This window comes from Puntigrus tetrazona, chromosome 19, assembly GCF_018831695.1.
Source record: "Puntigrus tetrazona isolate hp1 chromosome 19, ASM1883169v1, whole genome shotgun sequence".
In the NCBI taxonomy this organism is placed as follows: Eukaryota; Metazoa; Chordata; class Actinopteri; order Cypriniformes; family Cyprinidae; genus Puntigrus; species Puntigrus tetrazona.
The window spans coordinates 3,444,201-3,467,324 of NC_056717.1; the positions used below are offsets into that span (position 1 = coordinate 3,444,201).

Genomic DNA, 23,124 nt, shown 5'->3' on the forward strand with positions numbered 1-23,124 from the left:
GAAAGCCTTCTGATGAACTCGGATGAGGAGCTTTCTCAAAGTCAGATAGCAGCAGGCCTCTGGCTGTGACGCAGCCCATCTGTGACAGAGCTGTGATCTATGACTGTTTACTCTGAGCTCCTCCACCACGAGCCTGAGCGTGATGCATCACCTGCGGACCGCCGCCGAGGGCTCTCCCCGCCTGGCCAAAAACACACAACCGTACTCAAATATTAAGCACAAAAACTCACCGGAATAGTAAGTGGAAGCCATTTATTACAACAGCCTGTTGATACGAGGTGGAGTTTTTAAGAGAAGCGCTGATGGCTTGAATATTTTGTCTTTTAATTCCAAAGATAATAACGCTGAAATTCATTAAACAAAACAGTGGCCAAGGTATTCAGAGACTTATGTCACATTTGAAGTGATGTTACATGAAATGCTCAAATGCTCAAAAAAAAACAATGTCGTTAATATTACGTTGTCTGTAAATACAGTTTAGATGCATTGGCTTGTTTAAAACATTGCAAGTTTGAATTGGAACATGATATGCGTATTGTTTTATCTCGTATTTCAACAACGAAATCCTTTAATTTGTCACCGTCTTGTTTTTGGACATCTAATAACGTTCATTAATTCTTCCATCATGTCAAACATGACTGACATCTGTTTGTAAGTATTTGTAAGTGTGCTTCTTGAAAATAATAAGTGAAATAACCAACGGTAATCAATGTAAAACACCAAAGAGGTCGTAAGGTCACGAAACGTGCCTCTGGTTGTATTCGGCATCAATCTGTGACAATTGATTCAACGCTTTCTAAGGACCGGATCTCGACCCAATCTCTCACTTTCCAGAAGACAACAAATCAGCCTCTTCTCTTATAAGAAGCTGAAAACCACTTGCCGCCGACACGTTATAAACCACATTGTGTTTATAGGGCTCTGAGGTGAAAGCCACTGGTTTTGATCCCAAACCAAAGGCATCTGAGGCTATAGATTCGTCTTCATAGTGTGACTCAACCGCACGGCTTTGCATGCTTTCGCAAGTTTCCCTCGAACCGTACGCTGTTGCAGTTCACTGAGAGGGTTTGCAACCACACTTTTGTTTTTTCCTGATCTGTTTTAACTGCAAGAATAGATAAAGCCAGCGTACCGTGAATTGATAATCATTTATGACCCTGTCAAAAGACAGTAAAACTGTCAAGCTCGAGAAAAAGAGTCCTCATGGCAGGTACTTTTTTCCCCATTTTTTTTTCCCGAAATCCCATGGAATCCAGTCTGGGAATGGAGCCACTTGGATTGTCAAGACAACTCAATAATCCAGAGTGGAATTTTCTTACGAGACCGGAGCCGGGTTTGGCACAGAGACGCACGGTTATTGCTCGTGCTCGATGCTGGGAACGCTAACCGTGTTCTTCACGTGAGCAAAACACGTCCGGGGCATTGCTGGGTAGCCCGAGGAAGGAAGCGGAGCTCGTTCACAGACCGGCTGATGACCAAACCGAAGATCAGCCGAAAACTAGCAGGTATCCTGAATATTTAATCCAAACACGCCGATGATAAAACGAGTGGAAACTGAATTTTCTTTGGCCGTAACTGGGGATCTGATTGTGTAGTACAATGAGCAGAACGGTTTCAGAGTTTGGCTGAAACACCCGAAATTTACATAACTGACTCTCTGCTGGCAGCTGAGCACTCGTCTGACACGACACTGCTACAAACTCAAGGCTGAGACTGTGCTATCTTCTTTATTTAATACATGTGTGTGTGTGCAGAGCATATTTATTATGTATATATATAAATACACATCCACTTTTTAATTGCATGCAATTCATACTGTATATTATGTATATAAATTACTTGAAATAATATACAAAACTCATTTCAGCTTAATTGCAAGGTGGTATTTCTCACTTTAATTTAACTGGCTTATTGGTTAGTGTATATATATATACATATATATATATATATATATATATATATATATATATATATATATATATATATAACACTTTAGAATAGGTAACATTTCCCTCAATAAATTCCTACTTAATAGTTACTTAATAGCTTTTGATTTTAGGTAGGATTACAGATGTAGTAATATGTGCTTAATTACTACTAATAAATGGCTAATATTCTAGTATGCATGATAATGAGCAACATATAGTGTTACCATATATATATATATACACAAATATATTGTTATAAATTGTAGAGTTATGTCTGCACTTGGAAGGACAGGACAGGAAGAATAGTACAAGCTTCAGGTTTTTTTTTTTAATCACTTTATACTTTGCCAGGTGAAGAAGAAACTGACTGATCATCTCAAGATTTGTACTTACAGTATGAATTACTTCCTTCTGGGAAAAGGTACAGATTTCCACATTATAAATTTAAATAGGTATAATTCATATGTGCCTGTATAAATGCAATGTTTATTAATAGTTGAAGGAGTGGTTCAAGGAGTTCAGATTTCCCCTCCAGGACAATAACGTTCACTTTGACTTTCAATTTAGCATTCGATGAGAATTTTTTTTGCATCGTTTTAAACTCGTTTAACATCGTGTTGTAAAGTCAAGAGGCTTATAGTTTACTTAAAAATGACTCCTCAGTCGTCATCTACTCACTCCCTTGTTGTTTCATGCATTGCGAATGAATTAAAGTCTATATTAAATCTACAGAAAACTTGACTGGTGGACTACTTTTATGATGTTTTTATGATGCAGAAAAACTGAAAACGGCACGGTTAGGTTTCATGTACTGCCACAAAAACAAGGTTCTCGTACAGGTTTAGAACGGTGAGCAAAAGATGAACAAATATTAATTTCGGGCTGAACTTATCCCTTTAAGTGATCATTTCCATTTTATTTCCTTCTAGAAAAAACATTTGCTATATTGAAAAGGTCTTTTTTTCCCTACATCCAGGGACCTTTCAGTCTCGGTACAAAAAACTAAAAACAAACAGACAGAGAATAAGATCATGCTTGTCTTCAAATACTGCTGTGACAGCTTTATCACTAAATGCTAAGTGGCCATTTAATCCCTTTCAGCAGAGAAGTGTGGCCCTGGCTCGTCATATCGGCATGTCCTCCGTTTCAGAAACTGAAAATAGACCAGAAAAATCTGTAGCTGTCACACTGACAAACACTAGCACAAAGCTAATATCAGGCCTACATATTCAGGTCGACGCACACAGCTTTTTTTTACACACAATTTTACCGTAAAAAATACGGTAGCAACATTACAGTGCAATAGCTAAGATCCCATTCATTGAATGTTAAAGACAACTATTACTGTTTTGTAACCCAAGGGCAAATTGGGTTACTATGATATATGCTTTTTTTGAAGTCATCAGCCATCATTTCCACTTTACTTAAGTGGTTAATAGCAGAATTTCTAGTTAGAAATAATATTTATGATATCAAATATCCACTAATAGTTTTATTTTATTTTATTTTTCCTATGCGAAGTGCTTCTACATCCGAGGCCACTGAAGACACGGGAAAGATTTTTTTATGTCTTAAACTTGTATTGGCTACATGAAAAAATACTAGCCCACCTTTCTGATTTAACATGACGTACAACAATGGAAGGAAAACGACATTTGTCAAACCATTTCATGCGCTCTTTGAGTGCTGAAATGTCCTTTCACTGAGAGCAAAATAACAGCTATGAAATAACAGGCTTTTCTGGCATTGGTTAGTTCTACTACTCATTTCCCAGAGGAGAGAGAAATCACAGCAATCACCTTTTATGTCTCATTGTTTCTCTTATAGACAACGAGATAACAAGATCAAACTGAGACTTGCTTAAGTCTGTAAGATTTTTCCTTGTAATTTCATGCATATTTTATAAAAGAGTAATTACCTACTTTGGTACTTAGTAGTAGCCATTGTACTTACATTAAATAAAATGTGCTTGTTGTTATATATAGTTATGTAACAGTCTGTACTTATAGTTTGTAATTATGTAGATGTAACAGCTACTGTTACACATATGTTACAGCCTGAGTCTGATACACAGCTACTTACACTTAAGTACAATCTTGATACACTTTAAGTAGCTTATGCCTGTGTAATGTTCTGTACGTCTAATGTAATTATAAAGGTATTACATGCATTTAAGCGTGTAATGTATTAAAGGGTTAAATCAAACTAAGGTTCAGCTAGATAAAGTCTACAGTGTAGATACACAAAGTACACTTAAGTACAATCTTGATACACTTTATTTTAAGTAGCTTATGCCTGTGTAATGTTCTGTACGTCTAATGTAATTATAAAGGTATTACATGCATTTAAGCGTGTAATGTATTAAAGGGTTAAATCAAACTAAGGTTCAGCTAGATAAAGTCTACAGTGTAGATACACAAAGTACACTTAAGTACAATCTTGATACACTTTATTTTAAGTAGCTTATGCCTGTGTAATGTTCTGTACGTCTAATGTAATTATAAAGGTATTACATGCATTTAAGCGTGTAATGTATTAAAGGGTTAAATCAAACTAAGGTTCAGCTAGATAAAGTCTACAGTGTAGATACACAAAGTACACTTAAGTACAATCTTGATACACTTTATTTTAAGTAGCTTATGCCTGTGTAATGTTCTGTACGTCTAATGTAATTATAAAGGTATTACATGCATTTAAGCGTGTAATGTATTAAAGGGTTAAATCAAACTAAGGTTCAGCTAGATAAAGTCTACAGTGTAGATACACAAAGTACACTTAAGTACAATCTTGATACACTTCATTTTAAGTAGCTTATGTCTGAGTACTTACATTTATCATAACGTTGTGTAAAGTCTGCAACACATATGTGACAATCTTTTGGTTACATAAGTATCTGTGTATAACATCTACATAATTACAAACTGTTCCATGACTGTTACATGGTAAGTACATTTGGCTTTAGGTAAGTGTGTAACAATGGCTACTACTAAGTACTTACTAGGTAATTACTCTGTATTATGGACACCTTAAAATAAAGTGTTCCCGAGACCTTTATTGCATGTAGCAAGCTTTGAAAGAGCAGCATCTGAACAATACGATTTTCCAGCCATAACAAGCTGGTTTGTCAGAAAACATCTGCTGTGCATCTCCAATGAGACCCTAATGATTCAATCCCTTGGATGGACACTTGTTGAGGAGACGAATTATCCCTGTAATCTTACGGCCAAGGAAGTGTCAATTGAGCTTTACAGATGCTTCAGTTAAGAGATCAGGCGCTGGAATGGATGCTATCGACATACTACAGATGGGATGAGTGAGTTCATGCCTGGAGCCGCTCGAATCAGTCTTGTGTCTGACAGTCTGAGAAGATGGATGCATCCTGTGAGGAGCAGCGGCCGCCCAGGATGAAGAAACCTCAAGACTAGGGCCATAAACATGCTTTTACTCAAGTATGCAAACGAAGACTTGAATGTGAATGTGTTTATGCGATGCTGTGGTAGCAGCAAACTTCAAGGGGCGATAGAGTTCACTTCCAGCGCCTTGCGTGTCAATGTTCAGCTAGCTAGCTGTAAGCATGTTTACAGTTTAACTAACTATAACTAACTTTGTTCAGCAAGAACCTCTTGAAAGTGCTGCTCCATGACCGCCCAGAATGAGATAGTGTCTGCAGAAGTAAACGGTTTCGCTAAAGCCTGCTATAATGGTAAAAGAGTACTTAAAATACAAATAATAAAATCATATATTAAACGTAAAGTGATTTTTTATAGGATTTAAGTACATATTTATATGCAATTTACTACTATTTACTACTAGTATTTACTACTATGAAACATGGTAAAAATTACTGCTGAATGTACTGATAAGCACTGATGATTAAATGAAATATATGCTATTTAATATATTTGTAATAACACATTTGTAATGAGGAAGTTGCAATCTAACATACACTCTAGTCAAAAATGACTATAAACACTGTATTATTCATAACAGGCCAGTAGATGGCGCACACATATGCATAACGTAGACTGAACACGTAATACACTTTTGCATTATGTTACTGTTTTCGCAAATTGGGATTTTCAGCGTTTTCAATGAGGCAATAACAACATTCACGTTCGTTTCCCAAGAACACTTTTGTCGCGTAAATGTATGGCCCAAAGCAAAGAAGTTCTCCTTTTTGAACTGCAAAAGATCTAGATCTACACCCTCGTAGTATGTTAGTCAACAACTCAAAATAGGTGTTTTTCTTTAAAGCACGACAAAACAAGTAAAACTTAATTTATTCTAAAGTGCACTTTTTAAAAGTCCACTTAACTGTGTTAAGAAACAGTCAACTCTTTCACTTTTTATTTATATTCTAATACCTATCCGATCTCATGAATGTGCGGATAAACAGTACGCCGAATAAAAATGAAAACTCATGGTACAGATATATAATAATGGACTTGTCATATGTTCGCGAAAACTGCGTATCATACACACTCCAATAAATTTAGCATCATATGCAAAGCGGCATATTATGTGCACTCCAAACACCTGTGTGTCATATATATATATACACCAAAATCAATTTTTCGTATAAATCCCACGTGTTTTCGTTTTTATTTAGCGTACGCATTTTTCCCAATACATATATTACACTAATATTGTATCACACTTTCAGTATATATTTTTACAAAACATAATTTAAGATTTGAGAAGTGCCCATTCAGTATAATTTAGCACACTTTTTTTTTTTTTTTTTTTGCACAAGGGTAACTACAAGCGTCTGCAGCAGCACGCTTCGACGCGGAGTACGTTTCAGGTCTTGCTGCTCTTTCTGCCTGCTTTTTAGTATAATATCGCTCATTGTCCCTCAAGAGGCTGGTAGTGTGCAGAAGTGCCTTTGTGCTCCTGGGCTCATGTAGGGTTCTGCTTTAGACTTTATCTTGTTTGCCGTGTAAGCAGCGCTGTGCACCCAGGGCCCAAAATTCAAATACAGGGAATATATTAACTGCGCAGTTTGATCTGCGAGAGGAAGGGGGGAGGGGAAGCAGAGCGAAATGGAGACGAAAACCGAACGGAAAAGTGCATCCAGTAGACACTGTATTTTACTCAGCCTGGGATAAATGGCCAAAATCGCATATTTCTGGCACGGTCCGTACAGGTTTGACTGTGTGGTCCGCCTCCGGGACAGCTGGGATATCTCTGTGCGGAGCGGCACACTTTAGGCGTGACCCTAAAGTCACAGACCCTTAAGTCTCCAACACCACCCACCAGTCACCTGAGAAAACAAGACGTGCCGCTGCCCTGCAGGGGGGAGTTGGTGTACTTTTGCCCCGGGGGCAAGGCTGGAAGAGGTGAGGGCTGGGAGGTATAGGTGGGCAGGATTAGAGCTACATTGAAATGCTGATGAGAGCGCTGCGCTGTGATTGCACTTATGCAGCCAGACCTCCGTAACGGCTCTTTAAAGAAAAACGTTGAAGCTCAATTATCCTGACCTAAGGGTTGCCATGTGAAAAAGAAGTGCACTTCAGCATACTTTTAAAAATAGCACTTATAACAGAAGTATTATCAATTAAAGGAATATACTTAAATGCAAACTTAATGTAATGATTTGGACACTTGAATACATTTTAAGTGCAATTAAATCAAAAAGTAGTGTGAAATGATATTAAGTGCAATTGCATGAACATTAGAGAGTTAACTTCTGAATGTACTGACAAGCTTTTGTGATCAACTAAAATATCCTTTAATGTCATTTCTGTTGAACACTGTATTGTTACGTATTTAAATATTTTTGCAATGACACATAGTTGCAATTTAGTACATATATTAAAATTATATCAGTGTGTTTTTAACATTTTAACATAACATTAGTCTGCGTTTTTTTAAAACATGATAAAATATTGAAACTTTTACTTTTTTAATTTGACTGTGATTTTTTAAAATGTGCACAAACAGTCATGAATGAGGAGGACTCTCTTTAAATGCACCTAAGTGTACTTACTATTCTATTAAAAAAGAAATTTGAAGTACGCTACAAGTGCACATAAAAATTAATCAAGCACACTTATTTGGCCGTTCTTCACCTGTTTTCCCACGTGAAATCTGTGCCTACACGTTTTCAGAAAATTCAAACACATTACATTCGTAGAGCTCTGCATGTTCTCCTCTCTTTGTGTGTTAGTTTATCTGTCGGCATGAAAGAAAAATGGACAATATTCAGTTTTCATGCACAATCCCGATCTTATCTTGCACAATTCAGCAGTCAACATTTTTTGGGAATGCAATACTAATTCTAAATAAATAATAATAATGTTTTATCAAAATGTAACGGCCTGCTCTGAATATAAAGTGTCTTTTCTTTTAGTACACATCGCTCTTATTTTTCAACACCTCTCCTCCAACCACCTGGCAACATTGCGGTATGTAACACACACTTTTCACAATTCAATCAATTCCTGATAAAAAAACATCACTGCGTTTTTTTTTTCTCTCATCGGATCCTCTGTCTCAAATGGAAAAATATCTTATTACACATGTACAATGGATTATTTTGGCTAATTTAATTTTATGCAACCAAACGTGTAGTACTCGCAGCTCTGTTGAACACGTTTTACCACGTTTTAAAGGGATATACCACCCTAAAATGAAAAGTCGTCATTTACAAACCTGTGTGAGATTGTTTCTCCTGTTAAACACAGAAGAACATGTTGGTCATGACTGTTGGTCATTGACTGACAAAAATACTATGGATGTCAATGTTTACCAGCACCAAGATTCTTCAAAAATGGGGGAAAATATGCTACGGAAGTCAATGGCTTGGTTACCAACATAAAAAAGAAAGAAAAAAAAAAACATTTTTAGAGACGTCAATGGCTACTGTTTGGTAGCCAACATTCTTAAAAAGCAAGCAAACAACTAAAAAAGCATGTTACTATTGAATTCAAGAGCTACTAGCATTTGTTAAGTTGCTAAGGACACCAATGACTACAAGCCATTAAAAAATGGGGAAACTCTTATTATGGAAATCACTAGCTACCAACAACTGTTTAGCTACCAACATTCTTCAAAAGAAAAAATAAAATGAAATGAAAACATTACAATGGCCACTAGCATTGGCGGGATATACTATGGATGTCGATGGCTACCAGCACTTGTTTGGTTACCAAAATTCCTCAAAAGCTGGGGGGAAATATACCTATGGAAGTCAGCAGCCACCAACGTTCTTTAAAAAAATATATATGTTTGTGATCAATGGATCATACAGGTTTGTAACGACGTGTGGGTGAATGATGCTAGAATCATTTTTGGGTGAACTATACCTTTAAATCCATTCAGTTGAATTTCCCACATTTGCTCACAGAAAAATCCTGCCAGTTCCATCTGGGCCAGTTTATGGAGCATTACCACCAGATGGTTTTGACCTTTGACATGTGTTGTTGGAAATATCTGGGATCCCCGAGCTTTGGACAACATCGGCCCTCATTTGGAAAGGATGCTGGGATTGCCTCTGAACTAATCGGGCATTAGCTCAATGCTGGCACTCGACCCTTGAACATGGCGCCTGGCAAAGGGCAGGATGCCCGCTATGGAGTTGCTTGGCAAGTGCCACAGCCTGTCATGTTTAGCCCTTTATGAAAACAGAAACAGGACTCGATGATGCTGATGTTCAGATGCCGCCGTCTTTATTGTTTTAGGGGGGGGTCACTGCACAGAAGCACGGAGGTGCAAACAAACAAAGCTCCCGCTGTCGGGATATGTGCGCTAATGAAGAAGGACTGACGTGAGCAATATTCATCAGCCGAAGAAAGAAAACAAAAACGCTGCCTTTTTATATCTTCTTCTTTGATTGCAGTCGGAGCCACGAACGGAAGAAAAGACCGGTGCTTTAGAAACAAGGTTATGCCGCACAAGCCCACCGTTTATTTTTTTCTGCCAGCGCAGGGACATTTTGTAGACGAGAGAATATGGGAAGATGAAACGCGAAATGAAAAAGCTTCTGCTCCAGTCCATTTCATTTGAGCTACAAAACAGCTCATCTTAAAGAGAAGACCGTACATTTGAGTGAATAAAGCAACCGGGTCACAAAAAACACAACACGGATACAAGATTTCACACAAGAGCGGCACCCATCCAGACTCAACTCTATCAGGTGTGCTTATCGCTAGGCTGTTGATATTTGGCTGCCAGGGTCTCCTTGTTAATTACTAGGTGGTTCCCAGGGTGTTATAGCTTTTGCCAGGGTCTCCTAAGTAGTTACTAACAGTTGCTAGGTGGTTGCCAGGGTCTTCTAGTTGATAACTATGCTTGGGTGCTCCTGGTAGATAGTAGACGATTGCTAGGACATTGCTAGAGTGTTTTCAATGTTCAAATTGTTTTTTTTTTAGTTTTTTATTTCATCTTTGACAGAACAGAACCCTGAAATGTGTCAAACACACTTCAAGACAATCAATCTAGCTAGGTATTAAGCCATTGCTAGGTGGTTGCTAGGGTCTTCTGCTGTTGCGAATGTATTCTAAGCAGTTACTGACAGTTGCTAGGTTTTTTTCCAGGGTCTTCTAACTAGGCCATAGCTGTGGTGTTCTTGGTAAATAGAAGGCTATTATTGTGAGGTTGCTGGGGTATTTCGGTTGTTGCCAGGTGTTTTAAGCAGATTTTAGGCCATTGCTTTGTGGTTGCCAGGGTGTTCTAGATGTTGTTAGGGGGTTCAAAGTGGATACTTGGCCATTGCCAGGCAATGCTAACATGCCCTGAGTAGATATTGGGCAGCTGTTAGGTGGCTGCTAGGGTGTTTTGGCTGTTGCTAGGGTGCTCCAAGTAGATAGCAGGTCACAGCAATGTGGCTGCCAGGATCCTCTAGTTAATTACTAAACTGTTGCTATGGAGTTATATTAAGTCAGTATGCCTATATTAGTCCATTGCTAGGTGGTTGCTAGGGTGTTCTAAGTAGATATTAGGTTATTGCTAGGTGATTATCGGGGTGCTCTGGCTGTTACGTTGTAAGTACTAGACCATTATTAAATGGTTGCCAGGGTTTTCCAGCTGATGTTTCCAGGATGTTTTGGCTGTTGCTAGGGTGTTATAAGTAGATACTAGGCTATTGCTAGGTGGTTGCTAGGGTGTTATGACTGTTGCTAGAGTGTTCTAAGTAGTTACTAGGCTACAGATCCTTTAGTTAATTACTAAGCTTTTGCTAGAGAGCTACCATTACTAGAGTTACTAGACCATTGCTTGCTGTTTGCCAGGGTGTTCTAGTTGATAGCCAGGCTGTTTATAAGCGTTTTCCAGGATGTTTTCAGCGGTTGTTAGGTGGAAACCATCCAGTAACATTAACTGTGTGTAATCTAATGTATTATTAATGTCTAGGGTATCGTCGATGTTTGACTTCTGCACAAAAGTTTCATATTTAAGATCTGCTCAAATCCTCAGTATGAGCAATAATAATAGTGATGTGATGTCTAGCATATACTGTTAACAAGAAACAGCATAATCGCTGATCAATAACTGAGCAACTGATATATATATATATATGTCTATGCACACAGAGAGATAAAAGAGTACGGCTGCATTTGCCTGTATAAGGCAATAAAGCACTTGCTCTGCAAGGAGAGCAAAAGAGAGAGACAGAGAGGCCCAGCAGCCCAGAAAAAAAACACCAGAGGCCCCGTTATGCAGAAACACAGATTTAATGTAAGGCTTGGCTCCCTGTTATGGTCGGCAGAGAGACAGAAAAGCTGGTCTGGATCTGATGGGGAAGAAGAGAGGCATGGGAAAAAAAACAGTTTTCTGTGCTTGTGTGTACAGGACACCTGTGAACTGACGGGGAGTGCAATATTGAGCAAAAAAAATGTATTTCTATATTTACCGTATTTAATTGAACGATTTTTAAACACTATTTTGCTGAGTGTGTTTTTGTGTCGGTTCAGGTCTGTCATGAATAAACAAAAATGACACTAAAACCGCTTATAGGTGGCAAACGATTTATTGAATCATTCATTCAAACGATTCATTCAAAACGGCCGACTCAAATGGATGGTTCACCGACTCAGTGTTACTCTGAAACATTCATAGGATTCACAGGATCATTCTAACTGCCTTCTAATAGGCTCGCGCTTGGATTTGTGAGGCATATTTTTCGTTTTCTGCAGAGCGAACGACATGCTCGATAATGTTACAACAACTGTTACGATATTAGAGCAGATGATAAATATCGCACACCCCTAGGCCCTGTGAAATCTGCTCACAAACGGGTCACGTTTCAAAAGCCAGAGTGCTGGACTGCATTTGAAAAGGCCTTTAGGATTCCCTGTTGTCCACAATGCCATCCTGCATTAAATTAACAACCCACACCCAGGGGAAATCAGGGAAACTTGCTGTAAATTGACAATCCCCGCACCCTTTCGCTCCTTTATTTATAGTTTCGAGCTCAATAAGCCTGTTATTAAAGCAGGTTTACAAGAAGCTCGCATACGTCTCCCAATTAGATATATGAAGTCGAAAGATTGCCATCTGCCACAGCGTTAAACACCGACTTAACCGAAAAAGGGGAAAAAGTTTAAGCAAGCGCCTCAATTGGATTTTCATTTTCAATACGGATGCATTAGCCGTGAATCAAAACCTAAAATGCACTATAAAAAATTCAGTTTGAGGACGTCTGGATGCATTTTTATTGTCCACTAGATAGCAAATAAGAAAGGGAACGCTGTAACAGAATAACATGCCAGTTGCAATGTCGCAAATTCAGAGCAAAGCTGACAGGCGCGGATGCTGCTCGGAGGAGTAAAACATGCAATTTCTCGGCGAGGAACTCTGTATTGAAATTTTGCATTGAACAGGCTTATTTGGTCCGAACTCTGACCTTTACTCTGGTATCAAATCTAAAAAAATCCCATAGGTGCGAAAACCTACGTGACTGAGCTTCATTAGCACTATCACTCGGTAAACTGCTGTCAACAGATGCGTGTGATTTATGCTCATTAGGGCTGCATGATCTCCGTGGACCGTCTCGTGCTTTAATTATGTCACCGCATTAACAACTAGTCTGGTTTTATACACGCTGCATGATGTTGTGAGTGAGTCTTGTCTATCTGTATTGTAACAGAGTCTCACGCAAGTGACAGTTCCCATAAAACGTGTCAAGATTTGACAAACTGAGATTCAGATTAAATCTGCGAGGTGCAAGAAGAACCGAAGTGAACCTAACTTTATTACAGAAAGAAAACACTGACTGACCAGATATTTCGTCGTTGATGGTATTCAAATTTCTTGGAAAACGCCAAAATATTGTTTGTGTTTGTTTGTAGTTTTCTGTGTTAAGTCTTAAGTTGTGTGTCATTAGAATCATTGGCATTAGTAACAGAGCAAAGTTGTTTAATGTTCAGTTTTGTTGGAGACAATCATTTCTACATTTTTTGCTTGTGTAATGACAACATGTTGATGATGATGATGATGAGAACAACAAAGTCATGACAAAAATGATCGTTTTAAATACTTATTTTTTTTAAGCGGTTGTGTTGAACAAAACATTATTTATTTAAATGCTGTCGAACGACGTATCGTCATTAATTGCAGACAAAATAATTATTTTGTTTAAATAAAATGTGGGTATTGTGTATATTATTTATTACATATTTATTACATACATATAAATGTATTTAAACGTATATTTTATATTACATGTAAATATATTTAACAAACATACTTTTCATAAATATATATGTATACGTAATAAATACGCACAATATACACACATACATTATGGATGTGATTAATGGCAATCATTCCTTTGACAGCACTAGTTTTTAAAAATGTATTTAGTTACCACTTGTAGCACACTTGAAAGCATCTTTCATACAATAGTGCACTCAAGTGTGCTACAAGTGGTAACTAAATACATTTTTAACAACAGAGATGGTATGTTAAAAGTGCATTTTAGTTCATATTCACGGCGTCTCAAAACAGAACAGTTGAGTACACTTAGTTGATCTTAAGTGTATCTTAAGAAGTACTAAAGAGTCATTAAGTACAAAACTCTGTGCTTGTTTTTTACCTGGGTCAGCCTCGTTGACTGAACCTACCCGAACAGAGTGGAACCGCTTTCCTTTTCCGTAATAAAATGCATTGAGCAAACAGTATTTTGCGTGCGCGTACGTGACCAAAACACAATGAAACATCAACAAAAGATCTCAGTCGGATCATCTCCTCGCAGCCACGCATTTTGTATCGCATCGTTTTCCAAAGCGAACGGAAACAAAGGTCGCGACCAATCAAACGGTGCTCGCGGTGCGCTTTCCGCTCCTTTAATGCAGTGGAGCCGTTCAGACACATCACGGACCAATCCCAGTGTGAGAGCGAGCGCTAAAAGAGCTTCCGATTTCCTCGGCGGCCCTCAGATCTGTGTCTCCACCGCTGGGAGGCAGGTAGAAAGCCCTTCGTGGCGTCTTCTCACCCACTGCTTAATCTCGCCCGCAATCATGCTCGGTGACAGGCGCACAAAGCCAGACACCGAACACAACAAGGCCTCGCTATTATGTAACCAGCGACAGCTGGGCGAGCAGAGGAGGGGCGACCCGGCACTTTGTGACACCCAGACGTGACAATCAGGAAGAGGCCGAGGACAGAGAACGGAGGGAGCAGAGAGCGCGGGGGGTGTCGGGGGTTAAACGGGGTGGATGTGGCTTATGCTAATGCAGGAGGAATCAAAACGCAGGAGGCAGCGCGAGGGATAAGGATGTTGACCTTTCTCTTGGACGCCCATCGAGCAGACAAAAGCGGCCAGGCCTCGAGCGTTACGCTGCGCAGCTAATGCGTAGCTTGATAAGAAAGTCTTGATTAGACTGTAGCTCTTTGCGTAACACATGGTGAACGTTTGAAGAAGAGAGACTCGAGGAGGATTTCCTTCTAAAACACAACGGACCTGTCTTGTGTCGATAGCCAAAAAAACATCGCACGAGTCAAAATTACGGATTTCTCTTTAATGGCAAAAATCGTTTTTTAAGTAGAGATCATGTTTCACGAAGTACGTTTTGATTAGGAAGAACTTCATCTGGACGACTTTGAAGGCGAGTATCTAAAGGAGGTATTCATTCAGCGCTCAGGCGACGTAGAAAAGCTGGCCCTTCTGACTGGTTATGTGGTCGAGGGTCACAAACAGTTTTCTGCAATAAAAACGATGACGCCTGTGAGTTACTTTAATTGTCCTGAAATGTCGTAAAAATGCACTTAATTTTCTCGTGCTATAAATACATCTCTTATTTTTGCATGAAGGGAAAACACATAAGAAAAATGCAAAAAATAAGGACAATTATATAATAAAATAAGCTTACTTGTCCCAAAATGTCCTAATATTCACTTCATTTTCTCATGCTATAAATATAACTCTTATGTTTGTGCAAAGAAATGGAAGACACTGTAGAAAAAATGTAAAAATACAATGTACTGTACTAACATGAAGGAATTTTCCATATTTATTTATTTTCAGACGTTCTACCTGTATTTTGCATTTTATTTTGCATTACACTTGTTTTTTAGGGTTAACTGGACAAGAAAATTACCAGTTCATCTTTTTACAGTGTAAAATATGTAAAAAAAATAATTATATATATATATATATATATATATATATATATATATATATATATATAAATAACTTCTGTCACAAACATAATGTAACATGCAAAATATATTCTAATAATAAAATAAATTAATAAATGATATTCGGGGGGGGCTTACACCTGTACACTTTCAATAAACACAGAATTGATTTCTTTACTTATTATTTTGCAGCGTGCAGCTGGAACAGGAAAAGGGTCTAGTCGCACCGTATAAAGGGAACCGACTTTTCCGTATTCTCCAGAATAAAGTGAAAGGTGCCGCGGCGTTCAGAGGCGCCCAAACGTTTGATTGAATTCCCGTCGCATTCCACATGATGAGGCGTTTCTTAGCAGCCGTCTCTCAGACCTCCTGTGCCAGAGAGCCATGTTACTGGCAGACGCTCCTGGAGCCAGAATAGCAGGAGCTAATCAACAGGAAGCAGAAAGATTTGGCCGGGAATCCCAAATACTTGAGTCAAATGACAGAAATGAATGTGAGGAACCCCTGTCTGGTGTGCTCGGGTGCCAGAAAGCGGCATGGGGTTCCTCACAGGTCTTTACACCGCTGCAGGTCTAGCTGAAGGAAGGCGGCGCTCATACAAGCCATTGCGCTTTTTTATATAATAATATAAAATATATTAAAAATAATATATCATTAAACGCAGCGTCAATATATTCCAAACGTAATAATATAATAATATTTTACAATATTATGTAAATGGTACATATTTTTATAAAATAATAAAGAAATAAAAAAGCTATTTTGTTTGTTCTTAATATTTAATTTGTTTAAATGCATGGTGCTGTTTGTTACAGTGTACGCTGTAATATATAACTGGCAATAATTAATCACCTTAGAAAATAATAAGAAATGCCTGTATGAGTAGATTCAAAGCAAGACTTGGTATTGTCTGAAGCGTTTCAAACTATAAAACTTCGACTAATGCATGAGTGCGCATATTCCCGTTGCATTACCAGAACTATCAATGTATCTAGAGGTCAGAGTACAGAGAGTCCTGTTCCCCAGAGACCACAGCCATCAGCTCGGACTGGGAGCCTTTCAGCACGCTTCGCTCGTCTAAAATCAAAAAACAAAGCTTTATGTTTATTGTGTGACTCTCTCGGCAGCGCCGCTCTTTAAGCGGCCGCTTCCCGTTTCAAATCTAAGCCTCGGCGTTCTTTCGTGGAGGTTTTTCCTCCCTCGATAACATCGCGCTCCGCTCCGGGTTTTCGACGCGATCCTCGCTTCAATTTACTGTGTGTGCTTTCAGAGCCGCAGCGCGCGCTGACAACCTTCAGGATTCCTCCGCGGCTCGCTTGCGTGTATGTGTGACACTCGGGGCTTTTTAATGCAGCGAAGCCGCTCGACGTCCGCTCGCTGCGTTTCAGATCGGCTTTCCGTGAAATGTTACGCGGCTCGTTTTTTACGGACCGCCGAGCGGTTTTGAGACATCCGGGGGAGGAAGGATTTTAATTAACTTAGGCACTAGTTCGCTCATCTGCCCTGTCTCTTACACATACAATGCATTCCTGTGTCGCTCCGCGCGTGATGTGGCCGGGCCTGCCTGCTGTTCCTGTAAACTCCCGCCTTTACTAAAGCAAGCTGAAGCACAGAGAAATGCAGCTGAATTCGAGCTGTGTGTGAGAGAAAGTGTGCCCCTCTACACAATATACTGCTCTTTTTACATTAGGGAGCCAACTGTCTACAGTATCGTTTTTAGGAAAGTTTTACCATAAAGTAAAATGAATTAAAAGTCGATCATTTAAATGTGAATGTAAATGAACACATTTATCGAACATGTGCCGCGATACTCTTCGATGCATCTTGGAGTACAGTGCAAATACTGCTTTTACGGGACGATAACGAGACTTTTTATTGTAAATTTCCGACTAGGCTAGGTCCTTTAATTATGAAGTAGGCCTATCTGTCAATCTTTAGCCATTATTTATGCTTTTAGCTTTTGCTTTTTCCAATGAAGACGAAAAGAGACGGCCAAATCTTCTAAATAGCTGTTTTAGCACACAACTTTAATTCATCTCTGTTCTGCATCAGAATATGTACTTTTAGAGGGTGTTTACAAGGCACTTTATACGCGTTTCGACTGTTACAATTGAATTTTGATGACCTTAAAACACAAATGTTTTATGCTTTAAGAGCAAGTTTTTTTTTAAACGATACTGTCTCTTTGTATACTGTGTAAATGCGAATTTGTCATTTTTAGTCTGTAGTTATACATATTGTGCAGACGCATAGTTTCATTGCAAAGTGACATCGCCATCTACTGGCCCGGCGTCAAAAATAGTGCAACTTTAGCCATTTTTCGTAAACTGGGACCATTAACAGCGCGCTTCTCTGTACGCCAAAGCTTTTCATTTCTAGTATCCTTACCGTTCACCGCACGGTGTGAAAATTCTTGCAATAATCGACAGAATGACATGAAATTGTCACGAGGGAATAAAAACGATTCCCCGGTGAACTACCCCTTTATTCGAACTTTATATGTCTTTGAGCAACAAAACCATTTTTCTCTTTTACTTCCACATGTAATAAAGAATCCACCATGGCATTTATCAACGGTACTATCAATTTTCCCCCATTAACCTCAGTCGCGTCTCCAAAACGCTTTCTTTTAAAACTTTCTCCGTGGCATTTATTACCACTCCGCGCTAGGATTTAAAGGTTCGGAACAGAAAGTGCGCGATACATCTTCCGCTCGGCCTCGCCGTATCTTGAAAGGGGTTTGCTGGGTATAATTTCATGAAATGTCAATTAATCCGAAGGCCTTCCCTGTTTTGCGTAGCGCTCTTAGCAGGGGGCAGCGGCGCGGGCGTGAAGAGAGACCGTCGATCTCGTGGCTGGAGTTGTGTGGGGAAATGAGATTCCGGCGGCCCTAAGTGACAGTTTACGGTCTCTGATTTGGTTTGGGAAGAGATTGCCAGGCAACAAAACCAGCCTGAGTCCTGAATGAAACAGCCATCTGTTCCTCGGCCCGCTAAAACTGAATTAATTTCACATAATCCTGGAATTCAGAGCTAGATTGATGTCTTGGGTAAAACGCTGTAGTTCCTGTGGCCCATCTTCGTCCGTGTGATCTTATAACCCGGCCTCGTATTATTGTCTTCTTGGGAGTATGGCATATTTGGCGCCTCATGAAAAGAAATAGGGCATATTTTACATTTCCTTTGTCACAAAGTACAAATCCTGAAGATCTCCGTGCTTCACCCTCAAACAAAAACACTAAGCGGACAAAGGGAGAGTGGGCCGGTGCATCTGCGGTGTAAATCAGGTCATACAAGACTAATCCCTTTGTGTATATGTCATGTTTGGAGGGTTTACCTCGCGATCCAAAAACCGACGCAAAGAGGGCAGCTTTGAGCGTTTCGCATCCGTTCTTTTGTAGAGGTACTTACGGTTGGGGATTTAACCGAACCCCTGTGACTCGTCCTCTCCGATTGCGCGTCTTGTCTTGTTCGAGCACCTTCGTGAGCAATCTGACTTAACCCAATGACAACGAAACAAGCGAGAATACCCACCCGCCGTGTCCAGTTCGTCCCGGCATCGACAAACAAAGTACACTCTACTTTTGCATTTCGGCTCGTTCTGCCACCTGACTACGCCTGATGACGATTCAAGTAAATAAACCAATAAACGCACTTAACTCGCTTTTAACGCGGTTCGCTCAATGTTTTGAATGTCTACATGCCCGCGTGAAAAAACACCATCATTTATAGCACGCACTATGGTGTTTTTAAACCATACTAAAGTACTTCAATTAATTTGTTGAGGTAACTCTATAGCTGCTGTGGTCTTATAAACACATTACTTTTCCCGATGCTGTATTAGGTTTTCTACAACTGTAAGGTGTATTACACTACAACGCACTACTCAAGTATACTTTATTAGTTTACCAGTAGGTAATACTACGGTACGATGAGTGTCATACATACAGTACGATACACTTGACTAGTTTTTATGATTACGTATGATTCATGAAGATATGACTCTTAATAGGACTTTAGTTTAGACACCACTTCTCACCAGTTGCTTATTATTAGGCATACGACTAGCATATCAGCTATTCATAAAGCACGTATTAAAGGTTTATTCTGCATTACCTTATTATGGCTCCCTTAATCCAGCTCGCTCCTAACAACGACCTGTAATAATAAGCAGTGTTTTCAGGCGAAACTCAAATGCGACCAAAAATGCATCTAAACCGACAAAGTTACGGCTCCGCTTTAATCAAACCTCACCCTGTTTCGCATTTGGGCTCATCTCTACGCAGCAGCCGCATCACGCAGGTGTTGATTCCAGGCGCCTGCCGGCTCCGCTCGTCCCCGGGTCAGAGGTCACCGGAGCTGTGGCAAAGCGCATTTTCTGTTAAACACAACGAAACGAAGTCCGAAACAGATCGAACCGTAATAAACGATATCCGTGGCGGCGATTTTAAAAGGTGACGGATGAGATTGAACGGAGTCGCCTGTGTCTCGAAGCGCGCTTTCTTGTTGAAATTTCTTCGAAGAAGCGCGTTTTGAATGAAGAAAGCCAGGGGAAAAGGACAGCCAGAAAAGGGTGTTTGGCAGGGCTGCGAGGAGGGCGTGCTATTTTGAGCGACGCTTTATAGTGCTCTCGCCTCAATTAATTAAATGGTGGTTCTACAATTTAGAAACGCATTGACAGCATAAAGGAAACCTCTATCAGGAAATACAGCGATGATGAGATCCATAAAGGATTTTAGACAGCAGCAATATCTTTCAGGGCTGTAATTAAGTGTCTGAGCATGTAAAAGCAATAATTAGACGGAAGCATACCACGCTCAACACTGCCATCTAGCGGCGGAGAGGTCAAGCAAACCTTTGAGAAGACTGCTTTTGCATCTAAAAGAAAATGATGTGTGGCGTTTAATATGAGCGCAACAAAATATGATATAAACACGCTGTGCCTTCAACATGCAAGATATAGGCTATTGCATATTTTCAGAAGCATTTTCACATGCGCACGATATTGCGAATTAAGACTGAATCGCATTTTCATGTTTATCGTGTTACTGATTTAATATATGTTTAAATGTTTTGAGATTTTACATTTGCTTCTCAAGAAACGTTTCATGCTATTATCAGTATTGAAAACAGCTTTTTAGGATTCTTAAAATAGATTTTACTATTATTGTTATGTAAGAATGTAATAGGGTTGTTATACTAAAACTAAAACCATGCAACAGCTTCTGTCACTTAAAATGATCTTAAATCAATTGAAAAAAGCTTATTTTAGCTTGCCGTACTAACATAACTGAAATAAAAAATTATAAAAACGATATGACATATTTAAAAACAAAATGACAAAAACTTCAAAAACAAATTTAAAAATGTAGTTTGAAAAAAAACCCTAAAAATATGAATAAAAAACTACACTAATATCTCAGTAGTTTTACTGGAATAACTGTAATAATAATAATAATATGTAAAGTTCTTTACTGTCACTTTAATCATATCCAAAGTAAAAGTTTTTGTTTATATGTGTGTGTGTGTGTGTGTATATATATATATATATATATATATATATATATATATATATATATATATATATATATATATATATATATATATATATATATATTATATATATTTACACACACACATATACATATACATACACAGACACACACATACCATATATTTAGAAGATATTTGTATGAATTTACAGCCATATATTTATATTCATATAATTTATATTACAAATATATTTAATATATAAACATATTTTCTTAAATATATACATGCATGAGCAATTTTTTTTTTTTTTTTTTTTTTTAAACTGCATGTGGAGTAGTTTAGCTTCTCACAGCACAGGACCGATCAGCCTTTTAACAGCTTTAAAACGCTTCGTCTTTGTCCTTTAAATGTAACTTCTATTATCTACACATCCCATAAATACACACACAAGACAACTGATACCATTTTTAATCAAAGCTATGACTACTTCTTCCAACTGGGTGATAAAAAATGAGAGACGTGACTGAAAATTCACATAATAGTTTTTCATGGCTACTTTTAAACTCTAAATACGGACAGTCTGACTGAATGAAGCACTTTCGACAATAAACCACCCGTCTTTTCCGGAGTGTGTATTATTTTATCAGCCGCGCCTGCATGCAGGTTTTTTGTCATTCTAGAAAAATAATGACACCTGTCGTCTTTAGCACGTCCAAGAAGACCACCGGCACGAGGACCGAGACGTTATTACTTCAGATCAAGCGGACACGGAGCTAACGAGACGCATGTCCTGATCAAAGCAGGGACGCTGGGGACATCCTCCGTGGACGAGGCTGCTGGAAAACTCATAAAGTTGGGAGGAAAAACGGATGGGGCTGAACCTGTAGGGAAACTATGATGGGGTTCGCAATAACGGCGAGACTCGGAAGACAGATTATCCTTCGCGAGGACAATGAACACATACGGGTTCTTTTCACATTCTGAGAAGCGCGTTTGTTTACCTTCGTCGCGCGTTATAAAGCGACGACTATCTGCCGCTCGAGCGAGAGTTTGGTGCTGTATCACGTCTCGGCAGAAATGTCAAGTCTCCCCGAGGCACTCGAGAGCGCTTCCTTCCTCTCTTATTGCTCGACGGTCCTGGAGGAGAAGGCCGCTCGCTGAAGGACCCGCGGGGCCACTCGTCCTGCCTCTCCTAAAGCCGGCACGTGAACGGCCAGCCCGGGCCTGATTTATGGACCTCTCACGCGCTCCTTCTCTTCCTGCTTCCTGAAGAACAGAGCAAAAAAAAATTAATAGCTTGTTTGATTCATTCTGAATCCCGTGTCCTTTAGTGGTACGTTTGCTTTAGCTGCAATTTGAGGAAGCAGGGCTGAACACTGAGGGGTTTTAGGATGGAGCAGCAGATTTTGTGTTTTGTTTTAAAAAAGGCGCCCCGTATACAAATAATTGGTTTTGCATAATATCTTCACCAATCTCTTCAATAAAGAATGCTATTTTCTTTCAATTTTATAAATTTTTCTGCTGTCAGTAAGCATGTTCATTTTGATTTTTGTTTTAAAAAGAAAAAAAAAAATCTAAAATACGGCTTATTTTTTTATTATATATATATATATATATATATATATATATATATATATATATATATATATATATATATATATATATACATATATGTGTGTGTGTGTGTGTATTTTTTTAGTTATATAATTCACACACACACACACATATATATATATATATATATATATATATATATATATATATATATATATATATATATATTTTATTTTTTTCATTATTACTTCTTGGCTGAAAAATCAAATACAATGCTTGACAATAATCAATCATTCCTATTCTATAATATTTTTCCTATGTTTTGTTATTAATGACAATTTTGTGATTTGGCTATATATATATATATATATATATATATATATATATATATATATATATATATATATATATATATATATATATATATAAACTGGATTTAGGAAAAGTTGGGATGTTTTTTCAAATAGAAGAAAAAGACTTTCAAATAGCACGAGCCAGTATTCTATCCGCAATAAAACATAAAGAACATAAGAACTGTTTAATGGCCCATCTTTACTTCTGAGACTCTGTCT

The 23,124-nt window shown here is 38.6% G+C and overlaps 1 long non-coding RNA gene across 4 annotated transcripts in view; it reads right to left on the reverse strand.

Moving 5' to 3' along the window:
- LOC122323442 overlaps positions 1-22,422 on the reverse strand; it is a 23,615-nt gene extending 1,193 nt beyond the window's left edge. The window contains exons 1-4 of one of the 4 annotated variants that reach the window (XR_006247007.1): positions 22,000-22,422; positions 19,760-19,864; positions 19,622-19,663; positions 1-181 (exon numbers count right to left, since the gene is read on the reverse strand). The exon at positions 1-181 is cut by the window's left edge and continues 1,193 nt beyond it. This is a non-coding gene — a long non-coding RNA (uncharacterized LOC122323442). Of the gene's footprint in view, positions 182-13,930; positions 15,071-15,638; positions 15,931-17,202; positions 18,653-19,621; positions 19,664-19,759; positions 19,865-21,999 lie in introns of those variants that run through there. The other 3 variants (XR_006247008.1, XR_006247009.1, XR_006247010.1) reach the window with 3 other exon arrangements.
- Between the last annotated feature and the right edge of the window lie 702 nt (positions 22,423-23,124).